Source organism: Silene latifolia, chromosome 9, assembly GCF_048544455.1.
Source record: "Silene latifolia isolate original U9 population chromosome 9, ASM4854445v1, whole genome shotgun sequence".
Lineage (NCBI taxonomy): Eukaryota > Viridiplantae > Streptophyta > Magnoliopsida > Caryophyllales > Caryophyllaceae > Silene > Silene latifolia.
In genome coordinates this window covers 138,100,618-138,116,280 of record NC_133534.1, presented here as the reverse complement: position 1 = coordinate 138,116,280, position 15,663 = coordinate 138,100,618, and positions in this window count along the sequence as shown.

Sequence of the window (15,663 nt, the reverse complement as noted above, 5' to 3'; positions counted from 1 at the left end):
GAAGTCGGGTCTAGAAGTTTAAGAGAGAGGTGAGGGGACGGACACTCGCGTGAGAATTGTGGTGTGTGAAGGTTGGTATTTATAGAGAACTGTGGGATGATAGGTCGGTTGAGTTTGCTTAGAGGCTAAGCAGACACCCCATTGAGGCGCGAGCTACCTAATGACTGAAAGGGGTGTACTGTCACTTTCAGAAATTTGGATTTTCCATTTGTTCTAACCAATGTTTTGTTGGTTGTGATTTGTGGTCTTTGATGGTTCCTTAGCCGTGTAAGCTTGATCTTGGGTGATATTTGGGGTAGGTATTTTGTGTCCTTGACTCGGGTTTGACCCGTGTGAGTCGGGATTTGAATTTCGAGTCGGTTTTTGGCCCGGTGTCAGTTTAGACTCTAATTAGGGTCATTTTAATGCAAATGGCAAGATAAAACCATTCATGACATTATTTTCGATATTCGAGATTTGGTTTGACTCGGGTTGACTCAGGTTGACTCGAGTTGCGGGTTTCTGAGTCGGTTTTGGGTTCAAAGACGGTTTTGACTCTAATTACGGTCATTTTAATGGAAATGACACGATAAAGGCATTCATGGAATTATTTTTGACATTCGGGATTTGGGTTGACTCGGTTCGACTCAGGTTGACTCGAGTTGCGGGTTTCTGAGTTGGTTATGGGTTCGAAGACGGTTTTAACTCTAAATATTGTTATTTTAATGCAAATGAAATTAGAAAACTTTTGAAATCATTTTGCATATTCGAGTAGTGCATTAAACCATCTCATGTATAGCCAATCCACGCACGCATATCAAAAATACGTTACAAACCGATCATCATCGGGTGGTTTTTGGAAGGTCTAGAAAATGGGTATCTACAGTTTGTCAGGCTTATTTCAAGAGGTTGTTGAGTTAGTGGGCTTCGTGGGGAGATCTCTGATATCCTGTTGGGGAATTTCGGTATCTACAGTTTGTCAGCCTTTTTGTAGTTTGAGCCTAGCTCCTGTAGATGGCGGTCTCCATTATCGTGATTCGTAATTTCGAAGACAGGTAACGGTTTTTACTGCCGTTGTTCGGAGTTTGTAGAAATAGCGAATGTGAACTCCGCCATTTGCTATTTCTTTGGAATATAACGATTTTTACTGCCGTCGTCTTGTGATTTTAAATTTGCGAGAAGTAGTGAATTTGAATTTCACTATTTTGTTTGACGAGGTGACGGTTTTTAATGCCATCGTCTGAAATTGTGGAAATAACGAATTTGAATTCCGCTATTTTGTTTTTTGTGTAAAGTGACGGTTTTTAATTCCGTCGTTTGAAATTTGTGAAAATAGCGAATTTGAATTTAACTATTTTGTATTTTGTGTAAAAAGTGACGGTTTTTAATTCCGTCGTTTGAAATTTTGTTCTTGTGTTGGTGGTTTGGACGAGTGTTTTGGGCTTAAGCCCAAAACTCACCAGAAAAGACAAAGATATGAGAAATAGGCGCGAACCTTTTGGCGATACAAGGGGCTTCCCCTTTTTTCTGTAAAAAGACGCGAGGAAGGTTTGTACCTCATTTGCTTCATCTTCATCAAAACACACGATAATCAACCAAAAACGACATTTTTTGTCTCTTTTTCACGCTTGTGTTCGTGCTACAAACATCATGTCATCTCAAGGTATGTAAATCCTCTTTAATCCGTTTGAATATTTTTGCCTTTTTGTTGATTGAATTCGGGCGAAACCCTAACCCCATTGAAATTGATTTGGGCGTTTTTGCTCGGCCAATTTTTGAGTGAAATTGATGCTTGCATTAGGTTAGAAACATGTTTAGGAGTATAGGGATGCTTTTAGTTTGCATTTGGTACCCATTCCCGCTCTCTAGGAGCAAAAAACGTGAATGAGACAAAAGATCGTCTCATTTCCCAATGTTGTGCTTGTTTGCTCGAGTTGTGTGCCCCACTAGGTTGTATTGTAGTAGGGGAAGACCGTCTTTGCCATGTTGGACCTTCGTTGGGTGTTAGAGGAAAAATTTTGCATTTTTCGCCTTTATCAGACGGTCTTATGCTGACGAAATAAGCGTCTGTTTGGGCTCAAACTGAGCCATTGTACTTTGAAATGGACCTTAACGGTAGTTTAGGTCACTTTGAGACGTGATCAAATCACGTTGCTTTGTTGTGGTTGTAATTTGAATTCTTGACCTGTTTGTGCTCAAATTTGGGTAAAATTGCCTTTTTCGAGTTGTGTAAAAAACATGGCCAGTTGTGTCGGAAATTTTTGTTGCATATTTTTTTGATGAACCTTGTGTGGGACCGAGGTTTTTTGTAGTTCTTGTTGTTTTTGACTCGTCTTTTGCTTGAAAAGAAGGGCGAGTAATTTTTATGAGTTTTTTGGTGAAATGTTTTGCTGGATGGGATTGAGCGGGTTTGCCGTTGCTTTTGCATTTGTATTTGCAGGTGTTTTTTTTTTTGGATTTTGCCCATTTTGTACCTTCGTAATGCTGAAATTTCGGCTAACGTTGCTCTTGTTTTGATTTCAGATGAGTGTTCTAGGGCTACTAGGACCACGGGGTCCGTGGCCGGGGCCTTAGAGGAGGAGGAAGATCCGCAGGGGGGAGACGGCTATTATCTTGTCCTTGTCCAGTGTTGTTTTTCCCTGCTGGCCTTTGTCCAGCCTTCGATCATGCGTTGATCATTGGCTGTTGTCTGCAGACATTTGGATGTCTGATGGTTGGGGGTTAATACCAGTGTATCGTTTCACGTTGCCGTTTTCAATCGTCACTGAATTCTGATGATTGGGGTCCACATCGGGGTGGCACCCTATGTCGTGGCTCTTACTCATCGCTGAATTCCGATGATTGGGTGTTAAAGTTGGGGCGATACACTGTATCACAATTCCCGATCGTCATGTCGTCCGAAGTCTGCCAGTCATTTTTTTCCTTTTTTTGTTACGAAGTAGGAAAGAGGGATTACCGTCATGGTAACCACCTCTACTTCCGTTGTTACTCCTTTCTTTTCCATGTTGTTCCCTTTCTTTTCTGGTTAGAAGGATAGGGAGTGCTTAGTTCGGTAGGTGGCGGATAGCCCCCAGTTCATTGTTTTAGGCCAGTGTCTGTATGATAAATACTTGTACCGGATCCTGTTCGCATGGTTAGTCGTTTGTATCAAACGTGTTTTAATGTATTTTGCATGAGGCGGTTTGTGTATATGTATTTTTGGTTTGTAGCTTGTTTGTGTTGTGTTTCGGAGAAGCACGGTCAGCGGCTGATTCCTCATTTGCTTCGGCTTTTGTTCCTGCATTGTTAGTGTAGAAAAACAGGCAACACGTAGCACGTACGCATACACGTAAACACGTAAAAGTATTTGTTGAAAACAAAAATAACCACGATGACTCGAAGTTAAAATTGAATTTGAAAATAAGTTTTGAAAATTCCGCGACAAGTTGTCAAGTTTGGATTTTTCAAATGAAATTGTTTTGAAATTTTGAGAAATTAATTCGTGTTTGAACTAAATCGCATCGAATTTTGCGAAATTGATTTGCAACTCGAAAATTAAAACTCAAACAGTCAAGGAGGAATTTCAAAAAGGATTTTGTGAATGTGTTAATTTTGATTTTCGCGAGATCAAGACTCGGATTTGTAAAAGTGTTTTGAGAAAAGTTGATTTTATGTCATCAATTTTGATTTTTGTGGAAAAATGCGAAAATTTTTCAGAAAGTTCGACTGACATGGAAGTAATCCATCGCGGATCGGGGCGACTAGCCCTTCCCCCCTTAAAAACGAAGAGAAAAACCCGTATGTTTAAATCTACCTCATGGAAACCGTGTTGGATTACGTAAAAGCGAATTTTAAGGAAATGTGCGTGTGAGAAAACACAAAAATTTCCGAGTAGGCCTAAAGGGGCGCGAGCCTTAAGGCGAGAACATCAATGCGTCTACAGGAAGCACAACTTGACAGGGACAAGTCAGGGTGCAGATTTTTAGAATCAGCCCAAAGCGCGAGCCCCTGGGCGATGTAAGGCAGCTCCAACTTTTTTCGGAAAAAAGGCGCTGATTGTTTTCTATAAATAGGGACGTTTGTGTTTCATTTTTTCATCATCCGAAACAGGAAAAAAATCTCTACGAAAAGCTTCTTCTCTTCTTCCACAAAAAACTTATGGATGCTTTCGAAAATAGGTTGCGACATTAGTGTCGGGATTTATCGCCTCCCAAAAAGTATCAACTCGTTGTAATGGGAGTTGGTCAATTGTTGGTGCTTTGTCAAGTTAAGGTGCAGTCCTTGTTCATTGAAGTATGCTCTCGGTTTTGGGATTCAAAACATCATGTTTTCGTTTTCCGAAAGGTGAAATTTGCCCTCTTGCCGAAGAAGTGGGTGCCATTGGAGGGTGGCCGAGTTGTACTCTGGTGCTTCCTCCGACTCGATTGTGTTACGAGGAGAAGTTTCGTTCTATGTTGGGTTTGTCGACGAGCCAAGTGAACTTTCTCCTTGCTCCCCATGGTGTTGACATGTTGGCTCTCATCAACATCTTCTGAAACCGTTTGGATGTTAATGTCTCGGAGGTGGCTAGGAGAAGGGCTCTTGCCTTTTGCCTAGTGCATGCGTACCTTCATGTTGATTCCTTGAAGAAGAAAGGGTCAAAATGGTATGGTAGCATGACCCTTGCGCATGTGGTTGAGCAAATGGAGCATGGGTGGGATCCATCGTTTTTGGTGCTTGGCGAGATCATCCAAGCTTTAGACAAGAAGGGTTCTTGTGGAGAAGCTCCTTCGTTCGGATCTCCAAGGATCCTCCAAGTATGGCTCATGGAGAGGCTAAGGTATGTAAAGCCTCCGGTTGATGCTTCTTCTTACTCCTTTCGTCACCTGACCATGAGAAAGAAGTTGTATTCGGATAGCTTTGCGTCCACCAAGGCCTATTGGACCTCGAAGTTGGTGGAGGAGGGTGGTCCTTATATCCGTTGGTTGCTGCCGTGGTGGCACATGAGGTCTTTCACGGGGTTGCCCGCTCCGGCCGCTTGTTCTTGCTCTTTGATGGTGGTGGGTTTGAAGGTTGCTTCCTTCATTTATCCCGAAAGGCTTAGGAGGCAAATAAGCCGCCAAAAAAAGGTGCCCGCTCAAGATACTCTTGTCCAAGAGAGTGTTTTTCGAAACTCCGAGCTTATGGACATTTTTGAGAGGTGGTGGGCCACTCAGCCGACTTGGGACGTACCAAACCCCGCTTCAATGACATGGGTGACTCCCGCTTACGTAAAGTGGTCAAGAGCTCAATCCTTGGAAGAAAGGTTTAAGTTCCGCAAAGATGAAGTCGTTGACTTGAAGTATAAGGAGGTTGGCAAGGCCAACCGTGCCTTCTTTGACGACTTTGCTGATGATGTTAGCCCGGATGTGGTGAGGCCACCGAAGAGGAAGAGCTTGGGTCCCAAAGAGATGGTGGGCCGTGTATGGGCTCTAGTTGGGCCGAGTATGGGATCTTGCAAGAGACCGGATGCCGTCGCTGTTGTAGATCCGTTGAGGATCCGTTCCGAAGAGGAAGCCCATGCTAGGTGGGCTAGCAAGAAGAACAAGGGGAAGATGTACCCCGAAGGAAAAGGCAAGGGTAGAATGGAAGAATGAAGACCTCCATTACCCACTTTATTATTATGTTGTATTAGTTTTTGTGTGTTTTTATTATGTTGTACTAGCTATGTATTGTGTATTAGTGCTAGTATTATTATGTAAGATGTCTCCAACTTGGCAAGTTGTGGACATGCTTAGCTTTATTTTTTGTCAAGTTTGTAATCCTTCTCATTATTAATTAAATAAGAGGATTGCTTGTGTTAAAGAAAGAGTTGTGAATGCTTGTTGTTTCTTCCATCCATCTTGTAAAGGCAATTCGGTTTGAATTATCCTAAACATTGCACATGTGAAGGGGGATTTTTGTGGGAAGGGAGAAATGCCTCTTTTATTTGTTCTTTTTTTTGTGGAAAAGGTGATGGTTTCTCTTTTTTTTTTTGGAATCTGTATAGGTGATTTTTTTTTTTTTGTGTGGGGATGGTTGTATCCTTCTTGTGTAAGAAAGGATTGCCTACGTATTCACCTGAAGAGGTGAAATCAAACCATGCTCGTAGTTCAAAAGTTTTGTTAATTTTTTGGGTTTTGTGGTTGTATCCTTCTTGTGTAAGAAAGGACTACCTACGTATCCACCTGAAGAGGTGAAATCAAACCATGCTCGTAGTTCAGGTTTTCTTAATTTTGTTTGGGTTTTATGGTTGTATCCTTCTTGTGTAAGAAAGGATTGCCTACGTATTCACCTGAAGAGGTGAAATCAAACCATGCTCGTAGTACAGGTTTTTTTGTTTTGAGTGCAAATGGATGTTGCCTTTAACAGATCAAAGGCTGTTTGAAACATGGCAAGGTGCCATAACTTAGATTCGATAAAACATGCAATTTCAAATCAGAACACTTTGAGGAATAGACATGAAAGGGATATTGTGGTCACTAGTTGTGAAACTAGGGTAAGGTTTGTGGTTACTAGACTTCAAGGGTAGTATTTTTTGAGTTGGTCTAGGTTGGTCGGATTTGTGAAACCCTCCCCGTCTAGGTCACTCAGTCTCACTGTGCCCCCGAAAGTATTTTCTTGACCAGGTATGGCCCGGCCCAATTGGGTTTGAATTTCCCTCTCGGACCGACAGGTAATGGTGCTCAAACTGACTTGAGGACCAAGTCGCCTTCTTTGATGTTCCTGGGTTTGACTTTTTTGTTGAATGTCGTTGTATACGTCATTGGTATAGCTGGACGTTGTGCAAGGTGTTGAGTCGCCGTTCATCAAGGAGTGTGAGTTGTTCGAACCTTCGGCGGCTCCATTCCCCCTCAGGAACTTGACTTTCCAGTAGGATGCGTAGAGATGGAACTTCCAACTCCACCGGTTGTACCCCCTCCATACCGTATGCTAGGTAGAAAGGCGTTGCTCCTGTTGTTGTTCAAATGGAGGTTCGGTATCTCCAAAGTGCGAAAGGGAGTTTGCTCGGCCAATCGCGGTAATTGTCCTGCATCGTTTTGATGATGGTGACAAGAGTTTTGTTTGCTGCCTCTACGGGATGATCGATGTCGTTTGATTTTGTATTTGTCCAGCAAGGCTTGTGTTTCCGCCCGGAAGTGGGAGCCTTGGTCGCTGATGATTTCATGGGGTACCCATATCTGTAGATGATTTGTCTTGGATAAACTTAGCCCAGTATTTGGCGGTCAAGACTGCATAGGATTATGCTTCCACCCATTTGGTGAAGTACTCGATTGCGACGAGGACAAAGCAAGGCCCTTTGGTTGCTATCGGGTTGACTTTTCCGATGATGTCGATGCCCCAGGTCGAGAAAGGCCAGGGTGATGTCATGGTGTATAAGAGGGATGGTGGTATGTGTTGTATGTTGCCGAATATTTGGCAATTGTGGCAATGTTTGACGTAGTTTCTACAATCGGCTTCCATGGTGGTCCAGTAGTAGCCCAACCGCATTAATTTTTTGGGTTAGCATCATTGCGCTTATGTGAGGGCCACATTCTCCGTCGTGGACCTCTTCCATGACTTTCTTGGCTTTGTGGTGATCAATGCAAAGGAGAAGGATCCCCTGGGGTGTTCTTTTGTATAGTTGTTCTTGGTTTATCACGAATTATGATGCAAGTAAACGGATAGCTCTTTGTCTTCTTCTATCATAGTTGGGAGGGAATTCGTTTTTGGTTTTGTAGTTGAGGATGGCTTGGTACCAAGATTCGACATGGTTTTCCTCATCGTTGTTGATGGGGCAGATGTGAGCTGGCTCGCTCCTTCTCTTGACATATAAGGGCATCGATATCATGTCGGCGGGTATGTTGACGAGCGTGACAAGTTTTGCTAGGGCATCAGCAAATTGATTTTCCTCCCGTGGGAAGTGGAAGTAGTCGATTTGGTCGAAGAATTCGACTTCTTGATTGATTTTTGCTTGGTAGGGTGCTAAGCTGTCGCTTCGGATTTTCCATGATCCGGACACCTGATTGATGATGAGTGAGAAATCGCCATAGACCCTCAACTTTTTGATGCCAAGTGTTATGGCTGCTTGTAGGCCGATAAGGCATGCTTCATATTCGGCGGCATTGTTGGTGACGGCGAAGTCAAGCTTGACTGAGATCGGAACATGTTCCCCTTCTGGTGATATTGCAAGGATTCCTACCCCGAAACTTCTAAGGTTTGATGGACCGTCGAAGTATAGGTCCCATGCATCGGTATCGGCACAAAGGATATCTTCGTCAGGGAGTGACCATGTGTCGGTCGTTGGATCCTCGTTGACGGGATTTTCTGCTAGGAAATCGGCCACTGCCCTTCTCTTAATAACCTTGAGGGGTAAGAATTTGAGGTCAAATTCGGATAGCATAAGTGTCCACCTAGACAGCCTACTATTTTGCACGGGCTTTTCGAAGATGTACTTAACCGGTTCCATCTTGGAGTAAATGTGAACCATGTAGGTGAGCATGTAATGTTGTAGCTTCTTCGTTGACTAGACCAGGGCAAGGCATGTCTTTTCCAGTTGGGTGTATCTTGTTTCATATTTGATGAACTTTTTTCTGATGTAGTAGATGGCTCGTTCTTCGCCTTCGACTGTTTGTGCTAGCATCGCTCCCATGGCTGTGTCGATGACAGTCAGGTATAGGGATAAGGGAATTCCCTGCTGAGGTGGCATGAGGACAGGAGGTTTCGATTGGATTTCCTTTATCCTGTCGAAGGCCTTTTGACAATCGTTGTCCCAATCGGTATGATCGGAGGCGCGGAGCTTTTTGAATATTGGTTCACAAATCATAGTGAGCTTGGTTATGAAGCGGCTGATGTATTGGACTTGATCCAGAAATCCCCGAATCTCCTTGTTCTTAGGCCGAGGCATTGTTGGAGAGCTTTGATTTTGGTAGGATCAATTTTGATGCCCCTTTTGCTGACGACGTGTCTCAGGAGTTTTCCGGAGGTGACCCCGAATGCACACTTCTGATGATTTAGTCTCATGTTGTATTTCCGAAGGCGAGCGAAAAATTTTCGAAGGGCGTTGATGTGGCCGTCTCGCTCTTTTGATTTGACGATTGAAGAGTCTATCGATCCGAAATACTCAAGAGGGGGGGGGGGGTGAATTGAGGATTTAAAAACTTTTAACTACTTTTTCGATTATAAATGTATAATTAATTATTTAAATTTTATTCATTAAACTTTAACTAATTAACAAATTAACGAATTAAAACAAAGGAAATAAACGAAAGAAAGAGAGACACACGGATTTTTGAAGTGGTTCAGTTTCACAAGTCGAAACCTACGTCCACTATTCTCGATTAATAAATTAGTACCTTTCTACGGATTACAAATTTACTAACCCAACTCGTACAAACTAACCCTAGTTGTAACTCAAGTGAGTATCGCTAAATACTCGAGTGACTAACTTACGCTAATAAGAAATCACTAATGATTCTACTAAACATTCACGTTAATGAACGAGTAAGAAATCAATTAAGCACTATTATCTTATAACGATAACGAAAGAACGAATGCACAAGTTTATAAACACACGACCTTTTTCGAAAAATTGCAAAACGGTTTTCTTGTTCTTAAAAACACGGTTTTGCTTTTGAAAAATAAAATTAAAATTATGCGCAAAGGTCTTATTTCAAATGTAGCAAAGAGTAGAGTACTTATAGCAAAAGAAGAGGCAAAGCACACGGTTTCCACGAAGCCCTAAAGGCCTAAATATCAGTTATGTAAATAAATCATATCTGTCTGGAGGATTAGAGACTCTACTCCTCCAGCCTTCCTTCCTAGGAGGTCGGGTAGAGTCTCTAATCCTCCAGACAGATACATTGGTATGGTCGAGGAGAGTGACGTGTAGAGTCTCTAATCCTCCAGACAGATGCATTGGTATGGTCGAGGAAGACAGATACAACTTTGGAATCCATTCTTGGACCCGAGAAGCTTGTCTTGATGTTCCATCTTGGTCCATGTAGCGGGAGTGAGCAATCCAATCTCCATCTTTAGTCTTCTCAAAATTACAATTTAAAAATTACATAATAAACCTATTTACATTCTAATTTCAAAACCATAATACTTAAAGAAAACCAAAAGGGAGATACGAGATCTCAAATTACATAAAAATCATGTTTCCATCATTATGAAAACATAATTAACTAAGGCCACACTAGGTATTACAAATTACAACCGATTGCAAAAATACGTAAATAAAACCATTCAACGAATCATTAAACTTGATAAAAAAAGCATCAACTATAAATTAAACATTCAAGACATAATTCCTTAATTATGTAGAGTAATTTATCCAAACCACCTATTTAAATGATCAAATTATGTGACAATACCTCAATTACTCACATTAATTTCAATCTTAATTCATATTGACCTATAATATGAATTAATCTAACATTATTTTAAACCTCTTTAAAATAATTTGGGTATCTCAAATTTGTGAACTTTTTCACAACTAACAATCATACATTATAAATGTAATGTATAATTAATATTGGCCAAAACAAAAACAAACAAAATCCAAAAAAAACTTTTTTTTTTCTTTTGTTCTAGGCAAAACATAAAAACAAAAAAAAAACAGGTTTTCTTTTTTCTTTTTTTTTTGTTTTTGTTTTTGTTTTTTTTTCTCTCGGCATATTGCAAAAAAGTAAAACAACCTTTTTTTTTCTTTTCGGCATTATGCAAAATAAAAAAAACAGCCCCCTTTTTTTCTCTTTCCGGCATTATGCCCTAAAACCAAAAAAACATTTCTAAAACAACTCATTTGTTTTGAACAATTGTTTAATGTTGCTATTATAACAAGATTAGCATAATCATCCTTTTAATTTAAACATATATTCAAACTAGATGATTCAATTTAACCTATTAAAAAGAATATCTAAATCATGATTAAACCGATCATCACAATTGATTTGAAGATTTGTTAAATTAACTTTTATGCCAAAAACTATATAGCAAAAACAATTGAACAATATCAAACAATTTCCATTTACATTTCAATTTAATCCTAATTAAATCAAAACATCTACAAATTTATCATATTATCATCTTAACAAATTAAAACAACAATATGAATAAATCAAATGGAAACAGAAATATAAAATAAAACAAAACTAAACCGGCAAAAAAAAAAAAAATTCTCACGGGAAAATTTTTTTTTTACACGGCCGAATGTTTTTTTTTTCTTTTTCTCGAAATTTTTTTTGTTTATTTCATTTATGAAAATCATATAAAATAATTTCGTAACCTGGCTCTGATACCACTTGTAGGAAATATCGGTTTACTTTCTCTAAGAAATTACGGATTATAACGAAATTATAATTATGAAGACTAGTCATAAACGAATTTACATAAACAAAAAGAGAAGAGATTAAGAATCAACCTTTGGTCCTAGAAAATATGGCCTAAGAACAATATCGAATTGATATTCTCCTAATTGTTGCACCCAAGATGCTCCGAGAAATGCCTCTCAATTTGCTAGAATGAGATCCCCAAAATTGTTAATTATTTTAGGGTTTATGTTTTTGTGTGATGTGAAAAATTAGGTCAAAAAGCCATAAGAGAAATGATCTCCTACTCCCCTCATATAACCGAAATGGAGGAGGATTATTAGGAAGATATTTTTCTTTCTTTTTTTTCCTCTAATTCGGTTTTTCCACCTACCAAAAATAAGGAGATTAAATCTTCTTATTTTTGGTAGTTTACAAAATGTATATAAAGTGTATTATTTATAAATTGTCATTTATTTTATTCCGTATTAATAAGTCTACACACAACAGCTTGCATTCGATTTATTAATACCGGTCTGTAATAATTTATTATGACAATCTCATATATACTTTAACTATAAATATCGCATATTTATAATTAGCTAATTAAATATAACCGATTACGTTTAATTACGAATTAACATCTTAATTCGTTCAAGCAAACATTATATACATTAATTAAATATAACAGTTTATATTCAATTCACGAATTGACAGTTAATTCGTCTCAGCTAACATTATTTAATTGTATTAAATAATCGTCTCATCATCACATTGACTAACTGTTTAGTCAAATACATGGACTAACCTTTTAGTCATATAAGACATCAATGTGATTACATTTCCATATTCACATCTCTCAAACACATCCTTTAGGTGTGACTTTTAGGGACCAGTTGATCACCGCCATCTGTATGATAATAACGTCAAACTTTCTAGCAAGCCAACCGTTATTAAGTAATCGTTAATCAACTGATAAAATACAAAGTATACCCTTGTGAACCTATAAGAGATTTATAATGTTATCACACTAATTGTGGAGGACACAAGCTCCAACAATCTCCCACTTGTCCTCACAAGTGTATGTGCGATAACCAATTCTCATATCCTAAAATTTCTCCCACCCAATGTAAAACAATTTGCAAAATCCGTATTCACAAAGGTCGTATTTTACAAATGATCAATATCAAGAGTGGTTTTCCCAACTAGAGAGTAACTTAACTGATAAACGAATCATCATTCGAGCATGGCCATGCATTTCAGTTACAACTCCTCGAGTGGCCCTGAGAAATAACTAAACCTGATAAAGGTTGAATATTTTCTTCAACTCGAATCCTGCAGATATAAGCACAGTATGAAATGACCCAGTGACAATCTGCTTAGCCTCCTGTTATGGAAGACCATGAGAAAGAAACCAAAGTCACCCAAACACTGCCTTTATCTCGAGAGACAGTCGATAGTCGAAAGAATCGACTCTAGGAACACAATGGACATCCAATCCACGACCTGGCACCGAATATTTTTAAACATTTAGGACTCCATTACGTTGTCACAATTTCTCCTACGATGTATCGTTATAACTCGCATCTGTGATCGATCAACCAACTGTTTGACTTATGGCTCGTTGAACCCACCATTAATCAACTAAACAAAATAATAGCCAAAGTTATCAGCTCATCTAGGCGATTACGGACCAAAACAAATATAATGTAATTCAGTTCACTTTGTGGCGTTCAATGTTGTCGTACAATCCACATGAAAAACAAAATATTATAATAAAACGATGAAGTTATAAATAGTATATGAAAAATATAATGTATCGAATCCATAATCAACTACTACAACTGAGGAACACGTTTTATTCCCATGGAGATAACGTGCCCTTCATGCTTATCATAATTCAACGGTTTAGTGAGAGGATCCGCGATGTTATCATCCGAAGCTATCTTGTCAATAACTATCTCCTCTTGCTCCACGTAATCACGGATCAGGTGAGCTTTCCGATGTACATGTCTAGACTTGTTGCTAGACTTTAGCTCCTTAGCCTGGAAGATGGAACCTCTATTGTCACAATAGATGGTGATCGGGTCATTCGAACTAGGAACTATCGTAAGTCCTTGTAAGAATTGGCGCATCCATATAGCTTCCTTTGCTGCTTCCGAAGCAACATAGTACTCGTATTGAGTTGTAGAATCTCCTACAACTTCCTGTTTGGAACTTTTCCAGCTGACCGCAACACCATTAAGAGTAAAAACGAACCCGGACTGAGATTTCAAATCATCTCGATCCGTTTGGAAGCTAGCTTCTGCGTAACCGATTGCGTATAGCTTAGTATCTCCTCCATAAGTCAATACCCAATCCTTAGTCCTCTATAAGTACTTTAGGATGTTTTTAACAGCTATCTAGTGTGTTTCACCTGGATTCTTTTGGTACCGACTCGTCATACTCAATGCATATGCCACGTCTGGACGTATGCATATAATGGCATACATGATTAATCCTATGGCTGATGCATAAGGAACACGACTCATGCGCTCAATCGCTTCAGGTGTCGTGGGTGACTGAGACTTGCTCAAATGCATCCCAGACGTCATTGGAAGGTTCCCCTTCTTGGAGTTGGTCATGCTGAACCTTTCAAGAATCTTATCCAAATAGGACTCCTGACTCAGTGATAACATCCGTCGTGATCTATTTCGATAGATACGGATTCCCAATATGCATTTTGCCTCACCCAGATCTTTCATCTGGAAATGGTTCTTCAACCATCCTTTAAGCGAAGATAAGAGAGGAATGTCATTCCCAATCAAGAGTATGTCAACAACATACAATATCAAGAAAACAATCTTGCTCCCACTCGACTTGATATATAAGCATGGTTCCTCGACCGATCGAGTGAAACCATACTCTTTTATCACCTGGTCGAAACGATGATTCCCACTCCGAGAAGCTTGCTTAAGTCCATAAATGGAACGCTTAAGCTTGCACACTTTCTTAGGATTTTCTGTGGGTTAATATCCGTATACTACCCCTTAAATTGCAGGACTATAACGTAAAATTTACATGCAATTTATAGTCATAAAGCGATAAAACAAAAGAAACGATAAGTGTATAGAAATCAACCTCGGGTCCTTTTAATTGCGGCGTAAAGATCAGAAATCTAAGCAGATTCCCTCCTAATCGTTGCACCCAAGACTTGGTCCGAGATATGCCCTTGTGCTAGAACAGTGTTCTCCGATTGCCTTGCAATATAGGGAGAACTGTTGTGAGTTTTGTCCAGATGTGAGATCTCAGTTTCTACAGAGAAGAATGCTCTTTCGAAACCCTAATTTTCTCTCAAATGATGATTAGGTTTAACAGAAGGAGGAGGTCTCCTTTTGTTCTCCTATTCGGCCGAGAACCGTGACCCACACAGGGAAGTGGGCTTCCACTTCCTCTTGGTTTTAACTCGAGGTCCGGTTCGTTAATTACTAAAATGTATATGACGGGTTTGTATTATAAACTGTTATCGGTTATCGGAAATTAAGGCATCAGCTAATAATACGGGTTAGCTGAATTATTAATTCGTGTCCGACAAAACAGTATTGTATAATTATTTTAATATACATTTAATTAAATATAAATCATGTATATTTAATTTCACGAATTAACTGGTTAATTCGCCTTAGCCCATGATATTTAATCCGTATTAAATATAATATCTCAACTTCACGTATTTGACTAATCACTAGTCAAATAACTCGGACTAACTGGTTAGTCAATTTTGGCATCTACATGACAGTATTTTCATACCGTCACATCTCTCGAACGTATCCTATAGGTGTGACTTTTAGGGACCAGATGATCACCGCCATCAGTATGACAATAACGTCAAACTTATCTAGCAAGCCAACCGTTATTGATAAACGTGGATCAAGTGATAATAATACCAAAATATGCCCTTTGATCCTTTTAGAGGTTTATAAGTCCTTGCACTAAGCGTTAAGGACACCAACCCCAACAAGCTCCCACTTGTCCGTACAAGTGTATGTGCAATGACGTTATCCGCACTAACTGGAGGACACAAGCTCCAACAAACTCCCACTTGTCCGAACAAGTGTAGGTGCGATAACCGATTCTCATATTCATTTAAAATCTCTCCCACTCAATGTAAAACAATTTGCGGATCGGATCCACACAAAGGTCGTATTTTACAATCGATCTGTATCTAGAGTGGTTTCCCGACTAGAGAGTAACTTAACCGATAAAACGAATCCGTATCCGAGCATGGCCATGCATTTCGATTCTGACTCCTCGAGTGGCCCCGAGAAATATCGAGTACGATAAAGGCTGAATATTTCCTTCAACTCGACTCCTTCCGATCTAAGCACAAAGCATGAAATGACCGAGAAAAAATCTACTTGGCCCCCTGTTACGGATG